The sequence below is a fragment of the Pristiophorus japonicus genome, chromosome 3, assembly GCF_044704955.1.
Source record: "Pristiophorus japonicus isolate sPriJap1 chromosome 3, sPriJap1.hap1, whole genome shotgun sequence".
NCBI classification, from domain to species: Eukaryota; Metazoa; Chordata; class Chondrichthyes; family Pristiophoridae; genus Pristiophorus; species Pristiophorus japonicus.
In genome coordinates, this window is record NC_091979.1 from 91793233 (window position 1) to 91808917 (window position 15685).

Here is a 15685-nt window from a genome sequence, read left to right on the forward strand (position 1 = left end):
GAATAGTTGAAACCAGACCCCTTGAAACATTTTCAACCACATGCATGTGCAACTATTTACATTAGTTCATATTCGAACAAGGACAGCAACTCTGGCCACTATCACATAATTCATTAGTGACTCATCAGAAGTTCATTATCAATATCATCATAGACAGTCCCTCGAAACGAGGATGACTTGCTTCCACGCCAAAAAAGGATGAGTTCACAGGTGTTTCAATGAAGGACCTAATATTCCAGGTCCCGAACGACAACCTGAAGGGTGGAAGATGCCTGCGCGTGGATTTTTTAACGTGTGGTAGCCATTTCACACCAGCCACCACACGGGCTTGACAGAGCTAGGTCTTGGTCCAATGGCAAGGGTTATCCAAGACGACTGAAGACCTGCTTTGCTGCACGGATCTAGGGCGCACACATATCGCAGTGTGGGCTGGCCCGTACTGCCCTTGGGCCCCTGGCCCCAAACTCACGCCTTTCCTGGACCCCGATCACATCCCTCCACAGTCTCTCGCCGCTCCTGCTGTACCTACCCATGCTCCAATCACCGACCTGGACGTTGATGACTTCACTCTTCCCTGGACATACAACGCCCCTTCACACAGCTAAGTGGGCTTAAGGACGTGTAGGTGTGGACAATGCTCACCCCGATTGCCCACGGACTTGCTTGCAGCTTCTTCCCGTACGACGTGGCTCCTGGTTCTGTACCACCGATGCAGTATTCGAGTCCCAGTTTGAGTTGCGGTCCGTATTGGGGTGGAAAAGCAAGGCTCAACTCTTTGTGATGTTCCTTCCTTCCATCCCATGCAGAGTGCTCGTTTCTTGATGAGGGCGATGAGGCGAGTTCATATGAGATGAGTTCATATTCGAGCAAGGTCACCATCTCTGGCCACTAGCACACACATTTTTTGTGGGTTTTTCTGAGTGCTTTCCCATCCCTTCCCTTCTCCCTCTGCTACGCCTACTGCTTCTCCTCAATGGAGTCTCAGTGCCTGCAGCAAGGCTGGTAGAAGGTTGCTCTGTTGGCGCCGCTGCCACCGCTGATGGCCTAGCAGAATGATCCACACCAGCTCGGTATCTGGAAGGACCGGCTGCAGACTGCATGACCTCAGCATATGTGGCAGCACTCTGTGGTGGATGGGTTGGGGCAAGGATCGGAATGATGTCATCCTGAGAGAGGACATCACATTCCAACAGGCCCAATATGCTGCTACTCATCCAGGTCAGAGCCTCAGCATCTGGAGCAATCTGGATGAGCACAGATTGCTGCCCTGCTTCGGCAATGTTAGGTCCCCATTGAACTGATGGGGCCCCAGACACAATTGCAGTGGTCAGTGTCTGCGTGGCATCAAGTTGGCTCTGCATCAGGGCAGACTGCATCTGCAGCACACAACAGAGCTGATTGATGCCACCACGCACTGATGACATGACAGTATGCAGGTCTAGCATAGCGTCAGCCTGGTACTCAATACCTACTGCCATGTCAGCTGTAGCCCATGCCACCATGTCTGGGACCCCATGGTCACTTGAAGCATCCAACATCCATTGGTATCTACCAAGGATGGGCTCCATGGGCTGCTGAGAGGCATGAGCAGCAGTTGAGGCAGACTCCTCCATCCTCACTCTCGGTCACCCTTACCAATGCACCCAGAAGATTGCTGTGTATCCGCAATGATTGTCTTGCGACATCCTCTAATTCGGGTTCATCATCAGAGTACTGCTGAGCATCACTCAGGTGCGCACTCACCCACCGGGGAACTTGCCCCCTGCTTTCCTCTCCCCAGTGGCGTTGCTGCAGTCCACTGGGTCCCAGAAAATCACCCACCTCTATCTCCCCGACCACGCCTTCCACCTAAAAGCTGCTGGCCCCACTCGCTAAGGCTGCTAGATCTCTGTCACGTCCAGAGAGGTGGCCTCCGCCTCCTCCTCCTCACCACCATCACCTGCAGTGGAAGGCTGACGGGCAGGCCCCGGCAGTCTGAGTCATAATTTGAAAGCAAAAAGCCAGAGAAGAGTGGCTACCTGCAGGTTAGGCGGCAAGACTGGGAAAAGTGTTCAGAAATGCCAGTCTCATGGAAAGCTATGAAGGATTGTGGTGTCAGGGCTAAGTGGCCTGCTAGTGGCTGCAAAGGAACTCAACGTACCGTCATTGTCCCGAGGAGGCTCGGGCTCACCCATCGCCAACGCATCCACTTGTGCGCCCATCAGGGCCAAGATGCATTCCTCCATAGGAGTTAGGGGTTGCAGCTCAGAGTACCCTCCTCCAGTCCGAATCTGATCTCTTCTAATATGTGTAAGCTTGGCCTGCAACATTAAAGAGAACGTCAGAGTTAGTGCCCTTTTATATGTCTGTCTAAAGTGCCGGGCTGGGTCTCCACAATGGAGCAGGAATGTGATAGCGCATGTAGGCCCTTGGAGTGGGTGAGGCTACAACTGCAAACCTTGCATCTGGCCTCACCCATGTAGCGTATGGGGATCAGACACATTCACATTGAGGAGAGACTGCACATTGAGCTCAGAGCATGGCATGCTCAGGTTAATGTTAAAGACACTCACCCTCAGCAACTGAGTCATGTCATTCCACATCTTGCGACATTGGGTTGCTGTCCTGGGCACCGTGTCACTTGCTGACACTATTTCAGCGACTTCCCGCCAGAACCTTCAAAATGTTTGGGGCTGTGGCCTCCTTCCAGCCTCCATCCTGAATAATTCTCAGCGCCTCTCCAGGGCATCAAGCACTGCATCAATGGTGCCGATGAGCTGCTGCTGCCTCTGCCATCTTCACCCTGTGAATAAGTGCGTAGGAAGGGAAGATACGCACGAGGCAGTGCCCCGCTCATTCACCACCTCAATTGAATCCAGGTGGTGGCAGTATGTCTGAGATGCAGTTACAAATGATAATTACCGCCTAGATGTTGCCACCTTACTTGCCGCCCCCACTTACCGCTGCTTACCGCCTCTAGAGTAGCGTGCAACACCTGATTTAACACTGCAATCCCCTTTTCAGGTGGGAAAACTGAATTTTACGGTTGATGGCGGCAATTGCCGTCTGGCGGTAAAATCTCAATTCAGTTGGTGACACCGCCTCAAAAATGGTGGGACCGAATTTCAACCCCAAAGTTCCTAACAGTTATCCCTGTGGGGCACCAGAGGTAATCGGTATCCAAGTAGATCTAAATCCATTAATAACAATTTTTTGCCTACAAACATTCAGCCAATTCTTAATACACCACAGTAGATTATTTCAAATTACACAAGATTTTATCTTATAGAGTAGCTTCTTGTGAAATACCTTATCAAAGGCTTTCTGAAAACCCAGCTAGACAATGGCCTGGAAATCCCAGCCTCCCCGGTCCGTGCAAAGTTTCTACGGACCTGGGAAGACATCGGAAAAGCCGGTTTTCAGCGCATAATGCACATGCGCTGAAAACTGGCTTTTCCAATCTGATGATCCGCAGATCGGGAGCGAGGACATTTGCAAGGGCAAGATTGCAGGATTTACCCATATCTTGCCCAGCAAATGTCCTCAAAATTCTTGCACCTGAAAAAGCAGGTGCATAGCCTACTTTTACAGGCGCAAGTGTTTAAAAACATAAATAAACATCATAAAATTAAATTAAACAAATGCATTTTATTGTTAAAAATGCTGCCCACTAAGATAAGTTTATTTTTAACCCGAATTACAAAACTTAGAAAAAAATCAGAAAAATATAGTTTTTTTTCTAAGGCAATAATTAACTTTAATTTCAATTAATTTTAATTATGTGAGGTCTTTTTTATTTTTTATTAGTGTGTGTTTGTTTTTTTTCCCATTAATAACACTGAGAACTCGTAGATACGGAGTTACATAAGAAATAGAAACAGGAGGTCATATGGCCCCTCGCGCCTGCTCCGCCATTTAATAAGATCATGGCTGATATGATCATGGACTCAGCTCCACCTCCCTGCCCGCTCCCCATAACCCATTATCCCCTTATTGTTTAAGAAACTGTCTAGTTCTGTCTTAAATTTAATCAAGGTCCCAGCTTCCACTGCTCTCTGAGGCAATGAATTCCACAAATTTACAACCCTCTGAGAGTAGAAATTTCTCCCCATCTCAGTTTGAAATGAGCGGCCACTTATTTTCAGATCATGCTTTCTAGTTCATGCTCTCGTTCTGGTCTCCCCCATCAGTGGAAACATCCTCTCTGCATCCACCTTGTCAAGCCCACTCATAATCTTATATGTTTCGATAAGATCACCTCTCATTCTTCTGAATTCCAATGAGTAGAGGCCTAAATTACTCAAACTTTCCTCATAAGTCAACCCCCTCATCTCCAGAATCAACCTAGTGAAGCTTCTCTGAACTGCCTACAAGATGTTGTGTATCTGTAAAGCATGCACTCCCATGTTCCACCACCAGGGAGCGCATCCCCTGAAGTCCCAAGGGATCCCTTGGGAGCACTGTATATAAGCCGTCCTTGAGGCCTGTTCCTCACTCTGGAGTGTCTTGATAAAGACTGAGGTCACTGTTACTTTAACCTCTCTGCGTGCAGTCTCATCTGTGTTAGGAACACAATAACTGGCGACGTGTATACGAATCCAATGCAAAGATGCAGCAAACTGTGGGCAGAGGGTGAGGACTGGGAATCCTATGTCGAATGGCTAGACCAGTACTTTGTAGCCAACGAGCTGGATGGAGAAGGAAGCGCTGCAAAAAAGGAGAGCGGTCCTCCTCACGGTCTGCGGGGCACCAACCTACAGCCTCATGAAGAATCTTCTGGCTCAAGTGAAAACCACAGAGAAGTCGTATGAGGAGCTGTGCACACTGGTTCGGGAGCATCTTAATCTTGGGAGAGCATGCTGATGGCGAGGTATCGGTTCAAAACGTGCCAGTGATCTGAAGGGCACCGAGCTAAGGCGACTTGCAGGACAATGTGAGTTTGATGGCTACCTGGAACAAATGCTCAGAGACTTTTTTGTACTGGGCATTGGCCACGAGACCATCCTACGAAAACTTGTGACTCTAGAGACACCAACCCTCAGTAAGGCCATTGCGATAGCACAGGCGTTTATGTCTACCAGTGATAACAGTAAACAAATCTTTCAATACACAAGTGCTAGCAATGTTCATAAATTAACTGGAACTGTGTTTGTGAGTAAAAATGTACAGGGCAGAACCCACGAGTCTGCAACTGCCAGCAGGCCTCAGGTGATCCAGATGACTCAGAGTCCCCAGCAAAGGATAAATGCAAGGCAATTCACACCTTCTTGGCATTGTGGAGGCTTCCATTCAGCCTATTCATGCCGCTTCAAAGGGTACGTTTGCAAGAGCTGTGGAACAATGGGGCACCTCCAACGAGTTTGCAGACGAGCTGCAAGCTCTGCAAAACTGCTAACTAGCACATAGCAGAGGATGATCGGTCCATGGTGGACCAAAGCAATTTCGAGCCTCAGAGAGAGGAGGCAGATGCTGAAGCACACGGGATGCACATTTTCAATGAAATGTCCACATACAATGCTAAAATTGAATGGCTTACCTGTCCTGGGCAGCGCCATGGTCAAGGTCACTTACGAGGGCACGGTGCACAAACTGCCACTCTGGATGGCCCCATACTGCTTGAAAGGAGCTGGCTGGGCAAAATCCGCTGGAACTGGGATGACATCCGAGCACTACCACATGTCGATGAGGCCTCATGTACCCAGGTTCTGAACAAATTTCCTTCCCTCTTTGAGCCAGGCATTGGAAACTTTTCAGGGGCGAAGGTGCGGATCCACTTGGTCCCAGAGGCACGACCCATTCACCACAAGGCGCGAGTGGTACCTCACATGATGAGGGAGAGAGTGGAAATCGAGCTGGACAGGCTGCAACGCGAGGGCATCATCTCCCCAGTGGAATTCAGCGAGTGGGCCAGCCCAATTGGTCCAGTACTCAAAAGTGATGGCATGGTCAGGATGTTCGGCAATTATAAAATAACTATTAATCATTTCTCACTACAGGATAGTATATTTCACATTTCATGGGATTGAGAAAGGCTTTGAGATGAATGTTTAGATATTTTGGCAGTTGCTTGTATTATTTAAAGTTAGAGCTGCTGTTAACAGAAAAGTATTTTTAAAAATACCTAAGGCAGACAACCTATTTGCGATGCTGGCAGGAGGCAAGACATTCACCAAGCTCGACCTGACTTCGGCCTACATGAGGTAGGAGCTGGAGGAGTCATCGAAGGGCCTCACCTGCATCAACACGCACAAGGGACTGTTCATCGACAACAGAATTCGGTCGGCTGCAGCGATCTTCCAGAGAAACACGGAGAGCCTACTCAAGTCAGTACCACGCACGGTGGTTTTTCAGGACGACATATTGGTCACGGGTCGGTACACCATCGAGCACCGACAAAACCTGGAGGAGGTCCTCCAGCGACTGGATCGCGTAGGGCTGCGGCTGAAGAGGTCGAAATGTGTCTTCATGGCAACAGAAGTGGAGTTTTTGGGGAGAAAGATCATGGCGGATGGCATTCGGCCCACAGGCGCCAAGACAGAGGCTATCAGGAACGCGCCCAGGCCACAGAACGTCACGGAGCTGCGGTCGTTCCTAGGACTCCTCAACTATTTTGGTAACTTCCTACCGGGGTTAAGCACCCTTTTAGAGCCCCTATATGTGTTATTGCGTAAAGGTGAGAACTGGGTATAGGGAAAAAACCAAGCAATTGCTTTTGAGAAAGCCAGAAACATTTTATGCTCCAACAAGCTGTTTGTATTGTATAACCCGTGTAAAAGACTTGTGCTAGCATGTGATGCGTCGTCGTACGGAGTCGGGTGTGTATTACAACAAGCCAACGTTGCGGGGAAGTTGCAACCTGTCGCCTATGCCTCTAGGAGCTTGTCTAAGGCCGAGAGGGCCTACAACATGATTGAGAAAGAGGCATTAGCGTGTGTGTTCGGAGTAAAGAAAATGCATCAGTACCTGTTTGGCCTCAAATTCGAGCTGGAAACCGATCACAAGCCCCTCATATCCCTGTTCGCTGAAATCAAGGGGATAAATACTAATGCCTCAGCCCGCATACAAAGGTGGGCACTCGCGCTATCAGCATATAACTATACCATCCGCCACAGGCCAGGCACCGAGAACTGTGTAGATGCTCTCAGACGGCTACCATTGCCCACCACGGGGGTGGAAATGGCGCAGCCTGCAAACTTGTTGATGGTGGCGCAGCCCGCAGACTTGTTGATGGTCATGGAAGCATTTGAAAATGATAAATCATCTGTCACAGCCCACCAGATTAGGACTTGGACCAGCCAAGATCCTCTGCTGTCCCTAGTAAAAAACTGTGTACTGCATGGGAGCTGGGCCAGCATCCCCATTGAAATGCAAAAGCTAATCAAGCCGTTCCAGCGGTGAAAGGACGAGCTGTCCATTCAGGAAGACTGCCTGTTGTGGGTAACCACGTAGTGCTACCCAAAAAGGGCAGGGAGACGTTCATCTCAGATCTCCATAGCACACACTCGGTTATCGTAATGATGAAAGCGATAGCCAGATCCCACATGTGGTGGCCCGGTATCGACTCTGATTTAGAGTCCTGTGTACGGCAATGCAGCGTGTGTGCTCAGTTGAGCAACGTGCCCAGAGAGGCACCACTAAGTTTGTGGTCCTGGCCCTCCAGACCATGGTCGAGGATCCATGTTGACTATGCAGGCCCGTTTCTCGGTAAAATGTTCCTGGTGGTGGTGGATGCTTTTTCAAAATGGATTGAATGTGAAATAATGTCGGGAAGCACCGCCACCATTGAAAGCCTGAAGGCCATGTTTGCCATCCTCGGCCTGCCTGACATACTGGTCAGTGACAACGGGCCATGTTTCACCAGTGCCGAATTTAAAGAATTCATGACCTACAATGGGATCAAACATTGTCACCTCGGCCCCGTTTAAACCAGCTTCCAATGGGCAGGCAGAGCGGGCAGTACAAAGAATCAAACAGAGCCTTAAACGAGTCACGGAAGGCTCACTCCAAACCCGCCTGTCCCGAGTACTGCTCAGCTTCCGCACGAGACCCCACTCGCTCACAGGGGTGCCCCCGGCTGAGCTACTCATGAAAAGGACACTTAAAACCAGATTCTCGCTGGTTCACCCAACCTGCATGATCAAGTAGAGAGCAGGTGGCAGCAACAAAATGTAAACGATGGTCGCGCCATTGTGTCACAGGAAATTGATCTGAATGACCCTGTGTATGTGCTAAACTATGGACATGCACAGCCACCACACCAGAACAGACATTTGTACCGAGGCGGTCCACCAGGGTAAGAAAAACTCCCAACCGCCTCACCTTGTAAATAGTTTTCACTTTGACTTTGGGGGGAGTGTAGGGGAGGACGAAAACCCCCTCATTTTACCCAGCAGGAAAAGGGCTGTGGGATCGGTCTGTGCTGTGAATTGAAACCAAGATGGTTTGACCTTGGCAGAGCAGTGATTGGACGGGGGAGGACACCGGAGGGCCAATGGTGGACAGAGTCAGCCCGAAGCATGGGGCTTTCAAGCCAATGGGAGAGCACTTGCTCGAAAACTGTGGGACTGACTCACAGCCATTATCGGGCTATTGTCTTCCCTATGGAAGGAAATTATGCAGACCTTCAGAAAACTAGGGAACCCAAAACAAACCAAGGGCTACAGGAGGCCAATCCAATTAACACCTACTCAAACCTTGAGTAGGTTAGAAAAACTGAATTGGAGGAAAATTATGCAGACCTTCAGAAACCAGGGAACCCAAAACAACCCAAGTGCCTACACAATGGCTACAGGAGGCCAACGCAATCAACACCCCATTCAAACCTTGAGGAGGTTAACATCAGTGGAAAAAACCCACAATAATCTAAAACTGCTGCATTTTTCAAAATCACAAAGCCCACCAATGGGAAGAATCGATTTCAGCAGGAGAGGCGGACTGGATAATCTGGCTATAAAAAGGAGTTTCTGACGTAGTGTGTGTGGTTCCCTGCTCTCGTGATCTAACAACCAGCAAGCCTCTCGACACTGAAGGAAAACCAGTGTCCGAAGACACCGAAGATAGAAGAAACAAACCACCAGACTGCAGAAAGGCGCAGTAGTGAGTATAACCTCTGGTCCCCGGAACTCCCAACTCAGTTAGGTCAGGAAAGGTGGGAGGTTGGGCATTGTACTGTTAAACTTGTGTAAAGATTTTCGTTGTGTCCGTTTAGTGGGATTTAGGGGGAATAAATTTGAAGCCTAAGTTCCTCTTGGAATCACCTTGTCTCAGTTCTGTTGTATTACATCTCCTGATCGTGAGTCTTATGTCAGAACAGTGTAAGGGAAGCTAGGAGCGCCTCGGAAACGCTCAACTGTGTGTCACAGGCTAGGGAAGAAGGGGTTAAGAGTGTTTGACACTCACGGGTGCCTCACAGGCTAAGCATAAGCTGTGGGGACGCACGAGTCTCAAAACCCCCTTCATAAGCTGTGGACACAATCTCTCCAGGGGTGCTCTTGCAGCACTCAGGGTACCTCACAGGCCAGGCATAAGCTGTGAGGGCAGAAGCCCAGAGAGAGACACCCAAGGCACAACAACACCCCCTGAGAACCCCTTACAGGAGTGATGTTGTGTATCTGTAAAGCATGCACACCCACGTTCTGCCACCAGGGAGCGCATCCCCTGAAGTCTCAAGGGATCCCAGCATCTCTTGGGAGCACTGTATATAAGTTGGCCCCTAAGGCGTGTTCCTCACTCTGGAGTGTCTTAATAAAGATTGGTCACTGTTACTTTAACCTCCCTGTGTGCAGTCTCACCTTTGTTTGGAACACGATACAAAGCAAGTATATCCTTTTGTAAATATGTAAACCAAAACTGCACTCAGTATTCCAGGTGTGGCCTCACCAATAACCCTGTATAGCTGTAGCAAGACTTCCCTGCGTTTATACTCTATCCCTTTTGCAATAAAGGCCAAGATTCCATTAGCCTTCCTGATCACTTGCTGTACCTACATACTAACCTTTTGTGTTTCATGCACAAGTACCCCCAGGTCCCACTGTACTGCAGCACCATACAATTTTTCTGCGTTTAAATAATAACTTGCTCTTCGATTATTTTCTGCCCAAGTGCATGACCTCGCACTTTCCAACATTATACTCCATCTGTCAAATTTTTGCCCACTCACATTTTTTGTGTCCTCCTCACACATTGCTTTTCCTCCCATCTTTGTATCGTCAGCAAACTTGGCTACGTTACACTCAGTCCCTTCTTCCAAGTTGTTAATATAGATTGTAAATATTGGGGTCCCAGCACTGATCCATGCAGCACCCCACTGGTTACTGGTTGCCAACCAGAGAATGAACTATTTATCCCGATTCTCAGTTTTCTGTTCATTAGCCAATCCTCTATCCATGCTAATATATTACCCCCAACCCCGTGAACTTTTATCTTGTGCAGTAACCTTTGATGTGGCACCTTGTCAAATGCCTTCTGGAAGTCCAAATACACCACATCCATTGGTTCTCCTTCATCCACCCTGTTCGTTTCATCCGCAAAGAATTCCAGCAAATCTGTCAAACATGACTTCCCCTTCTCATTGCTATTAATGGGAAAGCTGTGGAATATGTACCTGATTGGCTGAGCAGTCACACGTGACTGCATCCTCTGGTTACGAACCCTCCCGACGGGAGCGCGCTTTGCAGCGCGGGAAGAGAAGGCCTCCCCAACAGAATCCAGGGTGCCTCCGAGACCACCAGGTAGATTCGTAAAAATTCTCCGCTCGGAGGCAATTGCCCGCAGGAAGCCTCTGACCAAAATTTCCAGGCCAATGTCTACTTGGTTGATCTCATCCACCTACTTAGTAACTTCTTCAAGAAAAGATCAAATTTGTACGGCACGACTTTCTTTGCCATAAGCCGTGTAGCATGTCCCTGACAACGCCTTCTTTTAATGGCCCAGAAATCCCGGCCTCGCCGGATCCGCATGGAGTTTGTATGGACACAGGAAGGCATCGCAAAAGCTGGTTTTCAGCGCACAATGTGCATGCGCTGAAAACTGGCTTTTCCGTTCTGTCAATTTTCTGGCTTGCCGACCAGGATTTCTCGGCCGTTATATCTTTGAGAATTTTATCTAATACTGAAGTCAAACCAATAGGCCTATAGTTATCCAGTTCTGTTTTATGACCCTTTTACAAAACAGTATTAGCATCCTTCCACTCAGAGAGAACAGTACCCGACTCTAACGAGTTATTAAAGATATGGGCAAGGAGCTTGCAATTGCTCTTGTGCCATTTCTTTAAGTATCCTTGGGTGGATATCATCTGGGCCAGCAGTCCGATCTATTTCAAGGCTCCCTATTCTGTAAGATGGTATCATCTATTTTAATAAGAATTTTACTGCTACAGCACAACTTATTGCTGTTAGTTAAGCATCATCTTCAAGAGTCATCACTGACTCGAAGTATTCATTTAAGGCTGGATTTTCAGCTGCCTTGTGCCTCTGTTAGCACCCCAGAGGGGTGGTAAAGAGTTGCTAAATGCTTACCGCCGGGCAGCCAGCTTTTACTGCCCGGCTGGCAAATCAGGCTCAGAGTTTGCGGTGGCACAAAAACTTACCGTCCCGCCGTGTAGTTTCATTCAGATCATGACGTCAATTGTCGTGCAATGTCCTGCTAGCGCCCCGGTTGCAAAATTAGGTGCTAATGCCACATTTAACATCCGCCCAAGTGACGCCTGAAAAACTAGGCGGTCCCACAGTCAAGTAGGTGCTATTTGCCATGGTTTATATTTGAGGGAGGAGGATCCTAAATTGTGGTAATATTGATCTCAACAGCACGCTGCGTGAAGCTCAGACTTTTAAAGTGGCAGATTTATCTGCCATTGCAGTGTCCTTACAACTTCAGTGAAAAAATTTAATGGGGGCATTACTAGTTTGCCAATGTATCCGACTCCATGCTATAGCTAGGTGGCGTCAATATAGAAGGGTTCTTGGTGATGTCGGCCCATGGATGGAGAGGCAGAAGACGTCTGGGGAGGAGGCCTTACCCTCCACTGGTTTACAGGCAGCAACGCTCATACCTCCAGCTCTCTGAGGAGAAGTGTGTGAGAAGGCTGCACTTCCGAAAGAAAGTGCTGACAGAGATATGCCAACTAATACAGGGTAGACCAGCAGCCTCACAGCAGAACCAGGATTGTGTTGCCTGTCGCAGTGAAGGTCACTGTGCGCTGGCCTTCTATGCCTCCGGCTTCTTCCAGGCTGTAGCAGGGGACATATGCAGCATCTCTCAATACGCTGCACATTGCTGCATTCACCACATCACAAAGGCTCTCTACGCCCGCAGAATGGACTTCATAACGTTCCCAATGAGCAGGGCGAGCCAGAATGAGCGGGCATGTGGGTTTGCCAGGATTGCACACACGTGACCTTGCAAGCACCATTACACAATGCAGAGGTATTCAGAAACCGAAAGGGATACCACTCCCTAAACATGCAGCTGGTGTGCGACCAAGCGCAGCACATCCGAGCAGTGTCATCTTGCGTGAGAGCAATGTCTCACGATTGTTTCAGCCATGACGGGAACGGCGCGGTTGGCTGGTTGGTGTTAAAGGATACGGCCTAGCCACCAGGCTTATGACCGTTCTCCGCAACCGCACCACAGAAGCCAAGCAGCGCTACAATGAAAGCCATGCGGCCACCCGCAACATCATCAAACAGACAATAGAGGTGCTGAAGCAGCGTTTCCGATGCCTGGACCACTCTGGAGGCAACCTTCAATACTCCCCTCAACAGGTCTCGTAATTAATTGTGGTATGCTGCATGCAACATAACCTGGCCATCATGACGGGCCAGGCATTGCCAGTGGAGATTGCAGCCCCACCTCAGGAGGAGGAGGATGATGAACAGGAGCCTGGCAAGGCCCCAAATGGTCAGCCACACCAGGAGGAGTGGGGGAGCTAGCATGGAAATGCTGCGGGACCAAAAGCCACATGTCAGCAGCTCACAATGGATTGGTTATCTTGAATGGAGGAAGCTCAAGGATGCAGCTAATACTGGCGCTGAGGAATGTGATGTGCTATGTGCTACCATAAAACATCCCAATAGTGGATAATCAAGGGGCTATAGGGAGGGAGGAACTTAATACAATCACTTCCACTCATGAAGTAGTACTAGATAAAATAATGGGACTAAAGGTGGACAAGTTCCCTGGATCTGATGCCTTACATACTAGGGTCTTAAGAGAAGTGGCTGCATTGGTTGTAATCTACCAAAATTTCCTGGATTCTGGGGCAGACCCAGCAGATTGAAAAACCGCAAATGTAACCCCCCCTATTTAAAAAAGGCAGACAAAAAGCAGGAAACTATAGACCAGTTAGCCTAACATCTGTCGTTGGGAAAATGCTGGAGTCCATTATTAAGGAAGCAGTAGCGGGACATTTGGAAAAGCATGATTCAATCAAGCAGAGTCAGCATGGTTTTATGAAAGGGAAATCACGTTTGACAAATTTGCTGGGGTTCTTTGAGGATGTGACAAGCCAGGTGGATAAGGGGGAACCAGTGGATGTGGTGTATTTGGATTGCCAGAAGGCATTCGATAAGGTGCCACATAAGAAATTACTGCACAAGATAACAGCTCACAGGGTTGGGGGTAATATATTAGCATAGATAAAGGATTGGCTAACTAACGGAAAACAGAGAGTCGGGATAAATGAGTCATTTTCCAGTTCGCAAACAGTGACTAGTGGGGTGCCGCAGGGATCGGTGTTGGGTCCTCAACTATTTACAATCTATATTAATAACTTGGATGAAGGGACCGAGTGTAATGTAGCCAAGTTTGCTGATGATACAAAGATGGGTGCGAAAGCAAATTGTGAGAGGACACAAAAAATCTGCAGTAGGATATAGACAGGCCAAGTGGGTGGGCAAAAATTTGGCAGATGGAGTATAATATGGGAAAACGTGAGGTTATCCAGTTTGGCAGAAATAATATAAACCATATTATAATTTAAATGCCGAAAAATTGCAAAGTGCTGCAGTATAGAGATACCTGGGGGTCATTGCGTACGAAAAACAAAAAGTTAGTATGCAAGTACAGCAAGTAATCAGGAAGACAAATGGAATGTTGGCCTTTATTGCAAGGGGGATGGAGTATAAAAGCAGAGCAGTCCTGATACAACTGTAAAGGGTATTGGTGAGGCCACATCTGGAGTACTGCATACAGTTTTGGTCTCCGTATTTAAGGAAGGATATACTTGGATTGGAGGCTGGTCAGAGAAGGGTCACTAGGTTGATTCCAGAAATGAGGGGTTGAGTAGGTTGGGCCGAGACACATTGGAGTTCAGAAGAATGAGAGGTGATCTTATTGAAAACTTATAAGATAATGAGGGGGGCTCGACAGGGTGGATGCAGAGAGGATATTTCCATTCATAGGGAAAACTAAAACTAGGGGACATAGAATAAGGGGCCATGCATTTAAAACTGAGATGAGAAATTTCTCCTCTCAGAGCGTTGTAAATCTATGGAATTCTCTGCCTCAGAGAGCTGTGGAGGCTGGGTCATTGAATATATTTAAGGCAAAGATAGGCAGATTTTTGAGCGATAAGGGCAGAAAATGCTAGTGGGAGTTGTGTACAGACCACTAAACAGTAGTAGTGAGTTTGGGGACAGCATCAATCAAGAAATTAGGGTTGCGTGCAATAAAGGTACAGCAGTTATCATGGGCGACTTTAATCTACATATTGATTGGGCTAACCAAAATGGTAGCAATGCGGTGGAGAAGGATTTCCTGGAGTGTATTAGGGATAGTTTTCTAGACCAATATGTCGAGGAACCAACGAGAGGGCTGGCCATCCTGGACTGGGTGATGTGTAATGAGAAAGAGCTAATTAGCAATCTTGTTGTGCGAGGCCCCTTGGGGAAGAGTGACCATAATATGGTAGAATTCTTTATTAAGATGGAAAGCGACACAGTTAATTCAGAGACTAGGGTCCTGAACTTAAGGAAAGGTAACTTCGATGGTATGAGACGTGAATTGGCTAGAATAGGTTGCCGAGTGATACTTAAAGGGTTGACGGTGGATAGGCAATGGCAAACATTTAAAGATCACATGGATGAACTTCAACAATTGTACATCCCTGTCTGGAGTAAAAATAAAACGGGAAAGGTGGCTCAACCGTGGTTAACAAGGGAAATTAAGGATAGTGTTAAATCCAAGGAAGAGGCACAGAAAAAGCAACAAACCTGAGGACTGGGAGAATTTTATACTACAGCAGAGGAGGACAAAGGGTTTAATTAGGAGGGGGAAAATAGCGTATGAGAGGAAGCTTGCTGGGAACATAAGAACTGATGGCTAAAGCTTCTATAGATATGTGAAGAGAAAAAGATGAGTGAAGACAAATGTCAGTCCCTTGCAGTCAGAATCAGGTGAATATATAATGGGGAACAAAGAAATGGTGGACCAGTTAAACAAATACTTTGGTTCTGTCTTCACGAAGGAAGACACAAATAACCTTCCGGAAATACTAGGGGACCGAGGGTCTAGTGAGAAGGAGGAACTGAAGGAAATCCTTATCAGGTGGGAAATTGTGTTAGGGAAATTGATGTGATTGAAGGCCGATAAATCCCCGGGGCCTGATGGTCTGCATCCCAGTGTACTTAAGGAAGTAGCCCTAGAAATAGTGGATGCATTGGTGATCATTTTCCAACAGTCTATCGACTCTGGATCAGTTCCTATGGAC